Source organism: Camellia sinensis, chromosome 7, assembly GCF_055761805.1.
Source record: "Camellia sinensis isolate YWXY chromosome 7, ASM5576180v1, whole genome shotgun sequence".
NCBI classification, from domain to species: Eukaryota; Viridiplantae; Streptophyta; class Magnoliopsida; order Ericales; family Theaceae; genus Camellia; species Camellia sinensis.
In genome coordinates, this window is record NC_138967.1 from 129,516,393 (window position 1) to 129,527,434 (window position 11,042).

General features: G+C 29.0%; 1 protein-coding gene across 2 annotated transcripts in view; it reads right to left on the reverse strand.

The window, feature by feature from the left end:
* The window catches only part of LOC114296445 (disease resistance protein At4g27190-like), a 66,733-nt gene extending 57,840 nt beyond the window's left edge, over positions 1 to 8,893 (reverse strand). The window contains exons 1-3 of one of the 2 annotated variants that reach the window (XM_082879377.1): positions 8,800 to 8,893; positions 8,477 to 8,601; positions 8,199 to 8,279 (exon numbers count right to left, since the gene is read on the reverse strand). The gene's annotated coding sequence lies outside the window, so the exon portion shown is untranslated. The remainder of the gene's footprint in view (positions 1 to 8,198; positions 8,280 to 8,476; positions 8,602 to 8,799) is intronic. The other variant, XM_082879378.1, reaches the window with a different exon arrangement.
* Positions 8,894 to 11,042: the final 2,149 nt, after the last annotated feature.

Genomic DNA, 11,042 nt, shown 5'->3' on the forward strand with positions numbered 1-11,042 from the left:
TAATTGTGAAATTGATGAGCATTATTGAGTCTGGTTCTTATATGATTTTGTGAAAGATTTATTTCGGAGTTAGAAATTGAAGGCCTAAATGACGTAAGAAGGTATAATTAGTCAGTTGAATCAGTTTAATTTTAATTATTGAACCATATGGGAGTTTAATTAAATATTCGATTCAGTTTAATAAAATTAAGATGTAATTAATTGAGTCCTAATTCGAGTTAATTAAATTAAGGGCTAGGCTTCCCTCCAATCACAAACTGGAGGGTACTGTTAGGCCCGTGGAGACCCATTACGGATCCTGTTTCGATAAGCTGAACCGTTCAATGTGTAGAACTCGTCAAGTATTATATGCTTATAAACAATCACGTTGATCAGATATCAATAGCTATCTCATCGGATCAGATTTCTGTCAACTGTTTATTTTTTCACTGTCCATTTGTTTTTATGCAAAACTGATTTTATCACATAACTATCGATATCCAATTAATGTGATTTTTTACAAGCATATAATACTCGACGATTTCTACACATTAACGGTTCAGATTATCAAAAAACGGGACTTGTGGTAGGCCCCCCATGGGTCCAACAATATCCTTCCGTCCGATCATGGATTAGAGGGAATCCAGCCCCTTAAATTAATTAAGTTATGAAAATTGAAAATTGTGATTATTTTGAATTGAATTTACCTGTGAGATATCTAATTTGTATATATAATTTCTTAAGAGAAATTTTGAGTCTGATCTGAAATTGAAAGCTTTAATGAATTAAGAAACTAAAATTGATAATGTCAATAAATTTAATTTGATATTTGGAGCCTTTTGGGAGTTTGATTGAAAATCTAATTCAAGTTGGTAAAACTAAATATAATTAATTGGGCCTTAATTGAGGTTAATAAGACTAATTTAGTTATCTGGAAATTTTTATTAATTAAGTTGCGTGCTAGTCAAAATTAATTAAGTGTGATTCAATTAAGATAATACATAATTAGTGCAAATCTAATCCCAATTAAGTGTGATGTGCTGGAAGTATTTTTAGTGTGTATGTGCATGTCATTGTTGTGCTGGAGCTCAAAGAAGATGTGCAAGTGTGTGCACACACATGGAACATTATTAAGAAGTGAGGTGTGCGTGTTACATATGTGAGTCAAGAAGAAGAGAGGGTTGCTAAAAAAAATATAAAAAATAAAAAGAAAAGAAAAAGGGGGAGCTCATTCTTCAGTCCTTCATTTATGCTGGAAAAAGTTTAGAAAGAGAGTGAATTGGAAAGCTCAAGAGTGTAGAGAGAGAAACCCACATTGTGTTGGGAATTGAAGGAAGAACAGGAGGAAATAGAGAGAAATCACTTCTACTTTATGACTTAAAACTTAAGGTATGAAATTTATATTCAATTTATGTGGAATAACCATACTATACTTGAGATTAAGAGAGTTTTGGAATCATATTCATGAAATTGCAAGGTTTTAACAATATGATGAAGAAATTGGGTTTTGAGTAGGAAAATGAGCTACATGCATATTCATGAAAGTTAATTTTTGATTTCATCATTCTGGGTTTCGATTTTGAATTCTTGCATGCATGAAAGTTTTTAAGTTGCACATGATTTCAGAAAAGTTCATGGACTACGTGATTAATTTCATACTTTAAAATCAAGAGAAAAGAATTGGAAATTCTTTGCAGTCATGAAGATTTAATTTAAGTTTTGGTAAATTGATAAGATTTTAAGCAAATGGTTTATAAATGGTCATGTATCGGAATTTTCCAAAGCATTTTCATACTTTTAAATAAGCCATGCATGACTCCAAATTTTGAAATGGTATTTGGGAGTTCAAATTTTCAGTTTTGAAATCCAGATTTTTCACAGATCGCTTGAACAACAAAGTGGTTGATCGAGCGAACTTTGCGAGCTTTTAAAACTTTTACAATCTCTACAGACTGTTCAAGTGACCAATTAGTGGCTCGAGCAAACTTACACTATGTTTGCCAGTTGCTCGAGCGATCAAGGGTTGGCTCGAGTGCATATCTGACTCATACAGTATTTTTGCAAATAGTACAATCTACTCGAGAGACCAAGTGGTAAAAAATTTAGTAAAATACTAGTGTTTCTAACATTTTTAATTTGGATATAGAGTATCAGGTGTATGAGCATTGATCAAGTTGGTGGATTAATAAGGACAAGCAAGACGGCTCATGGAAAGATTTGGGATAAGTTTGAGGAGTGAGAAAAAAACGTATAAAGTATGTCACCTCTCAAAATTTAAAGGAGATGAATTGTCCTTGGTGATTGTGAAGTGCATCAAGTGTATTGGTTTAATTAGTCGAATGGTTTATTTTAGGGGTGTAATTTGAGTGGACTTAATCCGAGCAATTCGAGCCTAGTCCGAATTTTTTTAAGACTTGGACAAAATATTTTCAAATTCGGTACGAGCATGGAGAAAACTTCAGAAGCTCGAATTAAATTTGGGCGAGCTTGGGCAAAAATGTCAAGCAACCTGAGTAACTCGAAACCCGAATTATACATATAGAGATATATATAAATATTAAATATATATATATATATATATAAATTATTAGCTATTACATGATATTAAAGTAATTTATATTATTAAATCATATTGAATATATTATATATATATATATATATAAATAACATAAAATCTTATTTTTTTTCTTTTATTTTCACTCATAAATTGTAAGGACTACTATAGTGGTATCTCTCTTACATTATATAAATTATTTGTTTTGATGGTATTAATGATTTTCTATTTTTTTTTAAAAAAAAAATTGTAAATAGAGTCAAATTTTAATAATTTAATAATGTAACTGGGAAAAAAAAAACTAAAATTCATTTACAATTCAGGCAATTCGGGCAACTCGGGCAATTCGGATTTAACTCGGGTATTTCGTATATATCATTTAAAAAATAATAATTAAGTTGATCTGATAATTATAACTTATTTAATTTATCGTATTTGTCAACAAAAAAATGGACAACAATTATGTTTTTAAAATAGATCATTTGTTTTTCTTTTTATTTATTTATTACAAAGCGAAAAAATAATTATCGAATCGATCTAATTTTTTTGTGTGGATGATGTATATGAAGTACCTGACAAAATGAATAATTCGACTCTGAATGGGACCCATGGTAGGATCCATAGTCACGAACAATGATTTCCAATCCAAATTATGGACCGAAAGGAAGCTACCTCCCAATTTGATAACCGAGGCACTTAAATTTTGAAAATCTTTTTATATAGACTTGATCTAATATGAATTTATTCTAACAAACTTGTTTGGTTCTAATTTTCTAAATTTAATTTTTTTTAAATTGAGTTTTTTATTTTTGTATTTTTTTAATGACTTTTTTTAATATTTTAAACAATTAGATGAACATAAAAAAATAAAATATTTGTAAGAAAATATTTAAAAAATTAATAAATACACAAGAATATGAAAATATATTGATTTTTTATTTTTGGTATTGAATGAATTTTTTAAAGATTTTTTTCATAAATATCATATTTTTCAATTGTATTTATGTTAAATGTATCTAAAAACTAATATATATATATATATATATATTTTTATAATATTAAAAAAATTATTAAAGATAAAAAAAAATATGAAAAATAAAAAACTCAATTTTTAAAAAATTGGAACCAAAGAAGATAATTTTTTTCAAAAAGAGAGTGCAGTTTAACCTTAAAATTTATTCAATTTGAATTAAATTCCTAATATTAATAACATTTTATGTTAGACTATTACAATATAAGATATAAATAAATGTTCAAAATATGCTTCTGTACATATCCCTTGGCATGTCTCTAATGCTGTGTTTGGTTGGAGTTTTTGAGGTGGGATTTGGAAAAGGAATGAGAAATGTAATCCTATTTATGTTTGGTTATAATAAAAAATATATAAGAAAAGAAAGGGGGTGAGAAATAAATAAAGAAATAGGATACCTTTTAGGACATCAATTCTATTTTATAACCAACACAACCAAACATAGTTGGGATTTGGAATTCTATTAATTCTTTCTCCTTTTCCTTTCATTTCCATTTCCCTTTTCATTTCCCTTCCCAAATCCCCCAACCAAACACAGCGTAAACGATTATAGGATTAGACCGTGGAATTTTTGGTTTGTGAGTCCACCTCATGTACTGTTTGGTTAATTTATTTTTAGGTACTTGTGTTTAGATTATTCTTGAAAAAAATATATTGATTCAATAAATATAATCACATAATTTTAATGTATCCATCTTTAAATAAATATACAAGAATTATGTGACAACATTTTATCAATAAATTTATTTTATTTTCTAAAAATTATCCACACACAAATACTTAAAAAGTGAAGTATTCAAATACTAAACATAGAGCTTATGGTGGCCTTCCAATACTTGATAATCTAATCTTCAAATCTACATATTGAAGAAGGTTTTTAAAAATGTCCAAAATATATCAGAAATAGTACATTTTGTTTCAATAATTCACATTGTCATCCAAAATTCAATGGTTAATCTCCTGCCCAAATACTCTCTCTCTCCTCTTAAATCATCAGCTAAACCTCTCTGCTCTATCTCTCACCTAAAAATCTAAGTCCAAACCTCTTTCTCCTCTACCTCTTCTCTCTTTGTCCTCCACCTCTCCTCTAACGACGCTCCCACCGACTGCCACGACCACCAACCACCCTAGCACCATCACCTCTCATCTACTCTCGCCCTCATTTATTGTCTCTCTTTTTCAATGGCTGTTTGTCCAGCCAAATTAGAATGGCCCGTCCCCATTCTCTCTCTCTCTCTCTCTCTAAAATCTAATATCTCTTCGTATATATCACCACACTTTCCAATTTTTTTTATTTTTTATTAAACCCATCTTGATTGCTCCCCATCTCATTTACTCTCTCTTAGATTTTCATTCTCTACAAACCACAATTTTTTTTTTAATCACAACCCATCATTCACAATTGATTAATTAAACCCATCATCCAAGACCCACAATTTTTTTTTTAATCACAACCCAATCCCACAATCCATCCTCCACAATTGATTAATTAAACCCATCATCCCAAACTCTCAATTTTTTTTAATCAAAACCCATCCTCCACAATTAATTTTTTAAACCCATCTCATCTCATCTCATCTCATCTCATCTCATCTCATCTCGCTCTCTCTCTCTCTCTCTCTCGGGTCATTAATCAAACTAATTTTTTAAACCCATCATTAATTTTTTTTTTAATCATGCTCCTCATTCTCTCTCTCTCTGTCATTTGTTTTCAGGTCATTTGTTTTTTCTATCCATCCAAATTGAAGAGCCAAGCACCAATAGATGCTCTACCACTTTTAAATCCACAACACTTTTTAATATTTCAACCTTATCCACAACACTTTTTTAATATTTCACCCCTTTTTTTTTTTTTCTTCAACCCACCTGGCATGTCTCTCACTGTCATTATTTTTATTTTATTTTATTTTATTTCATTACTATAACCCGGGCCATTCCCACTCAAATATATATATATATATATATATATATTATGTAACTCAATTACCTTATCATTTTTATTTATTTAATTATTTTTTTCTGATGGCAATGTCCACCTACTTTTGCCCCCCACAACTTGTGGAAAGTAGTTGAAGCTTCACAAAACCCAAAACAAGAATGCAAGCATGGCTTCGATCAATGTGTGAGGCAATGTGTGGCGGCAGATTCCAAATGGATTTGTTTTTCCCAAAATTTTTTATTTTGTATTTTAAAGATTGAGCCTATTAAAAAACACACCACTATTAAAAAACACACCACTAAAAATACTAATGAGTGAAAAAAAAAAAAAACAAAAACAAAAACAAACAAACAATCATTACATCAAGAGAGAGTCACCTCATTAGTGCTCCATCTATAGTGCTCTCTTTTTAGTACTCCCACGCATTAATCTTTCAATATTCACCCATTACTACAATAAAATTAATAAGAGATCGTTTGACATTGTTAATATAGTTAGTTTTTTTGTGTTGAAATTTTTTTAATTTAGTTTGATTTTTGTTTTGGGGTTTTTTTAATTTTTGTGAGAGAAAAAGTACAATAATTATGAATAAAAAGTAATATTTTGTCTTATTAACTTATATGATTTTTTTGCCTTTTTATGCTTTTTTAACCCCAATAAGAAAGTCGAACGAGGACTAAGATGAATTACACTAACGGTCTTATAGTTTGGGTCTGTCACTTTGATATCTGACTTTTCAATTGTGATATATTTAATCATGAATTTTGAATCTTGTTCCAAATAAGAACAATTGAATATACTATTGCTCAATTTCGAGGACTAAGTTGTTAATTTGATAAAATATAAATTAATTTGACAAAAATAAATGTTAAAAGTATTTTCAAATTTTTAAAAATTACTTCTACCCACCAAAAATAAAATTATGTAAAATTGATATTTAGACATTTATTATTTTTTTTACCAAATTAATTTTTATCATGCGTTTAGATGATGATCATGTAATGGGTAGTTGTTTTTATTTTTATCAATTTTACATAATTTTATCTTTAGTGGATAGAAATTATTTTTAAAAATTTAAAAATATTTTTTTAATATTTATTTTTGTCAAATTAGTTTATATTTTATCAAATTGACGACTTTGCCCTTAAAATTGAGCAAAGATATCTTCAATTGTCCTTACTTGGAAGGAAATTCAAAATTCATGGTAAAATATGTCACAATTGAAAAATCAATGACCAAAGTGACACAAGTCCCAAATTATAGAAACTATTAGTGTAATTCACCCAAATTTATAATAACATCTAAAATTTTGTAACATAAATAATAATGTTATCTCACCGTAAATCATAATAATTTTATGTTTAACTCATTTTCAAAAAAAAAAAAAAAAGTGGTTAGGTGGAAAATGCAGTTTTTTTGGATTTTTTTTTTTTTTTTTGGTTTGACAAATTTAAATTGAATTCTGTTAAAATGTAATCTTCTCACAAGGCAATGAGAGAGAAAAGAAAGATAATGAGAGTGGTGTGATTTGTTTAAAGAATAAAAAAAGAGTTTTTTTTTTTTTTTTAACAGAACTTTTTTACCCACCTTAGTGACAAAGGCCACAAGACATATTCTTACAATAAATTACTTTTTACAGTTTTTACTTTAATTTTATTGGGTGCACTTTTATCCGAATAATTTTACAAAATTAATTTAAAAGCCAAAACTAGATCTGTATTTATATTTTGACCTCAAATTTTTAGCAATGAATTTAATAAATTACATTTTAATTTAATAATTTTATTTTTAATTATATTTTAATCTCATCATTAATAAGGCATACACTAGTACTTGTATATCTTAAGATAAGTTTAAGGAGGTCCAGAACCACTAAAGCTACTGTCCAAAAAAATAATAAGAAATTTGTCCATATTTCAAACCTGTAATGGAGATCCAAGAGGTGTTTTTTAGGTCCATGCATAAAATAAATTTAAATAATATTGAATAAAATTGAGGTATTTATTCATAAATTCTTTTTTTATCTATTTATATTTAGTCTAAATTATTTTTTTATATTCCAATATGTGTATGGGTGACATCCTTACTAAGATATCCCTAACAATAATAGGGTAAAGCGCATTAATGTTAACAGTATGAATTTACCGTGACGTGAACATTCATACTATCAAATATAAATGTTCACATCACTAAATTATTAAGGATTCAAAAAATATTTGTGAGTATACAATTGCTCAAAAAAATACCTTAAATATGAGAATTAGAATTGAGTGAATCAAATGTCCAAATAATTAGACTTAAAATACAAGAATATATTATATATTAATTCAGATACAAATACTTAATAAGATTTCCTAATAAATTTCTTAATAAAATATTAAGTATATATTATTATTCGGTCCAGGACACACAACTACGCTCATATTCATACCGTCAATGTAACATATACTAACATAGCTTTCGTCAAATTAATGCAAATTTGAAACAAGGAAATAACATTGTATTTGGATATAGATTTCAATAGATATTTGAAAATAAAAGAGAAATGAAAAAAAAAAAATTATATTTTTATTAACAATGTTCTCACTATTTCCCTTCTTTTTTTTTTTCCTTTTTTCTTTTTTTAAATTCATACCTAAATTTATGATTCAAAGAGCTTGATTTGAAAAAGAAAAGGAACTTAGGTAGATTTTTACCTCTCAAACGATGTCAGGAATAACCCATCTAGATATGAAGGATAAAATTCCAACACCATCAATCTTACTCAATCCGAAGTCCTGGTAAAATAGAGATATTCAACTTTGAATGAAGGGTGTACAGAAAAGAAAATTTTGCAGAAATACGAAAAAATCATGAAGGAGGCAACACTTTGCTTTAATCCTGTCTTGATGCCAAGAAGATCTACAAAAATATTCACAGAAACTTAAAGAGCACATAATTTAAATAAATAAGTTCGCAAAATAAAAAGAGATACCTCTAAGATCCCAAGATTTTAGCACCATGTGAGAGTTTAAATATCTTTCCTTGTCACCAGCAAGATTCACTAGAATTTCCAAATCAATTGTCTTCAGCTTTGCATAGCTTAATGCCTTACCAAACCTTAACAATAAAAAAATGAAAACTATTAGCTTTTGCATAGTATATTTATCAAATTGAAACAGAACATGATCAACCCATAAAGAATGAGAAATGAAACAATAACTAATCAATCAAAGTTTTGATGTAAAAGTTTATAGTGGTTTGTTTAAACGGAAGGATGAGATCAAACAACAATAGTTTAGGCAAAGAATAGCTCACCTACATCTTAGCTTTTTGCTCACCTACATCTGCAGATCTTGCAAATTGTAATAATGAATAGAAGAGGAAATATATATACGGCAGGTTAGTTTTCACAAGTAGGTTGACTGCTATTGTCCGTAAAGCGATTAAAAGAAAGGAAAATGTTTGAGGGTCACAATTTTTGTGGTTACAATGGCTCAAAATTGTCAAAACGACGTCGTTTTGGGTGCAAAATATGTCAAAACGACGTCGTTTTGACAGTTTTGAGCCATTATGGCCACAAAAATTGTGGCCCTCTAGCATTGTTGTAAAAGAAATTATGTTTGTTTCAATACTTTTTTGTTGGCCAAACACCCCACTTTGCTCCACCCTTACACCACCACCTCAACCCACTATGGTATTGTTTGGTGCAACTTATTGTAAGTTAAAAGTTGATAATCAGAAAGTAAAAGCCGAAAGCACTCCTTCCCCAATTTCTAAATAATCAATTTTTCTAAGCTTATTTAAGTTATTTTTGCCTAAAAAGCTATAAGCAGAAGCTACGCCAAACAGTCTAGCATTGATTCTCTAATTAAAATAAGTTATAATCACTGCCTGTCTCCACCACCACCGGCCAACTTATCTCATCGAGAAAAGCTTCGACCACACACTCCTCTTTTTTCGAAAATAACACAAAAGAAGTTTCAATTCTAAATTTTTCTTAACCTCTTGGCATACACTATATAAGTGCACTTATTTAGATAATTGCACTTATTTGAGTCACATCACCTTTTTTTTTTGTACATATTTTTGTAAAAAGTCAAAAAGTATACTTATTTAGATCATTCAAAATCTATATATTATATAAGAAAAATGGGATTTTTAGGGAGAAGTCTTCTAGGAGTTTCAAACATTCATTCTAAAATTATTGAATTTTATTAATTTTAAAAAATTAAGAAAATTCCTATTGGCTAGCTTCCATTTATCTTTTAGTTTACAATCCCACATCAAAAAAATAAAGAAAAAGTGAATTGTTTCACTTACATAAAGTGAATCTTATATTCCCATTTATATAAGTAAAATGAGATTTTTAGTGAAAAGCCTTATGATCTGTAACGCCCTCAAAATAAACCCATCATATACATTTCATTGACATGCATTATTCAAAGAAAACAATTTATTAATTCATTCATCAGAGGATTACTAAACGAAAACATTACAGATAACATCAAATTAAATGCCCTACAGGCTTACATCTTTCCAAGCCAACACTTGGATACAAAAATATGAGTTCTAACTCAATACAAGAAAAGCCCTAGGCTTGAATGTTTACATGTACTAATAAATAAAGACAATTAACTAAGATAGTCTTCTTCATAATCCAGAAGCCAAACCCTCCCAAGCTAAGTCCTTGGAGGTATTTTATCACCTGAACCTGAAAATGATGTTCCCATATAGGGTGAGCCACAGCCCAATAGAAATATACTAAACCACATATAAGCAATGAATAAAGCAATAGCATTCAACAGATGGTTAACCAAGATAATCAATTACTTCATTTTACAGTCTCATGACACTATTGTCTAACACATGTTTTACTTTCCAATTTTATCAACATGGCTCAGAACCTGGCCAAACTTACAACAGTGAATTACATATATCATATTCACGTCCTTCGAATATCAACAAACATATGAGACTCAAGCTCAAATCAAAACACTTCATACTTCCAGATTGATACACATTTTAGTGCTGTATCAATAAAACACTTCAATATAGATAAGCACACATAAAAGCGATGCTAATGGAGTCCATCCCCTATCTCCTCCCAAACAAAATCCGGTTTAGAGGTCCATCCCCTATCTTCCCCTAAACCGTGGAGTACATCCCCTATCTCCTCCCACACAAAACAATGTATGCAAATGCAATGCTCAATCAATACACGTATTTTCTGTATCAATGCAATAGTCAAAATTAATGACTCAACCAATTGTGATTAGTTTCAGTTATTCCTAATCCACATGCAATGTCTACAACAATCACGACTATCCTCCACCGATAGCCCAAAACAGTTATTTCTAAACTGAAAATAACTATTGTCAACAATTCAATAGATAAATGATTCAAATTATCCAACTACGCCATTTAATCAATGAATTCCCCAATTCCATGAATTTAACCATCTTTTCCCAGTTCCATGAATTAATTATACAAATTAATTTAATAATACAACTAGGGTTTTTCCCAAAATTTACCAAAGTATCCCCAACATATCCAAAGAC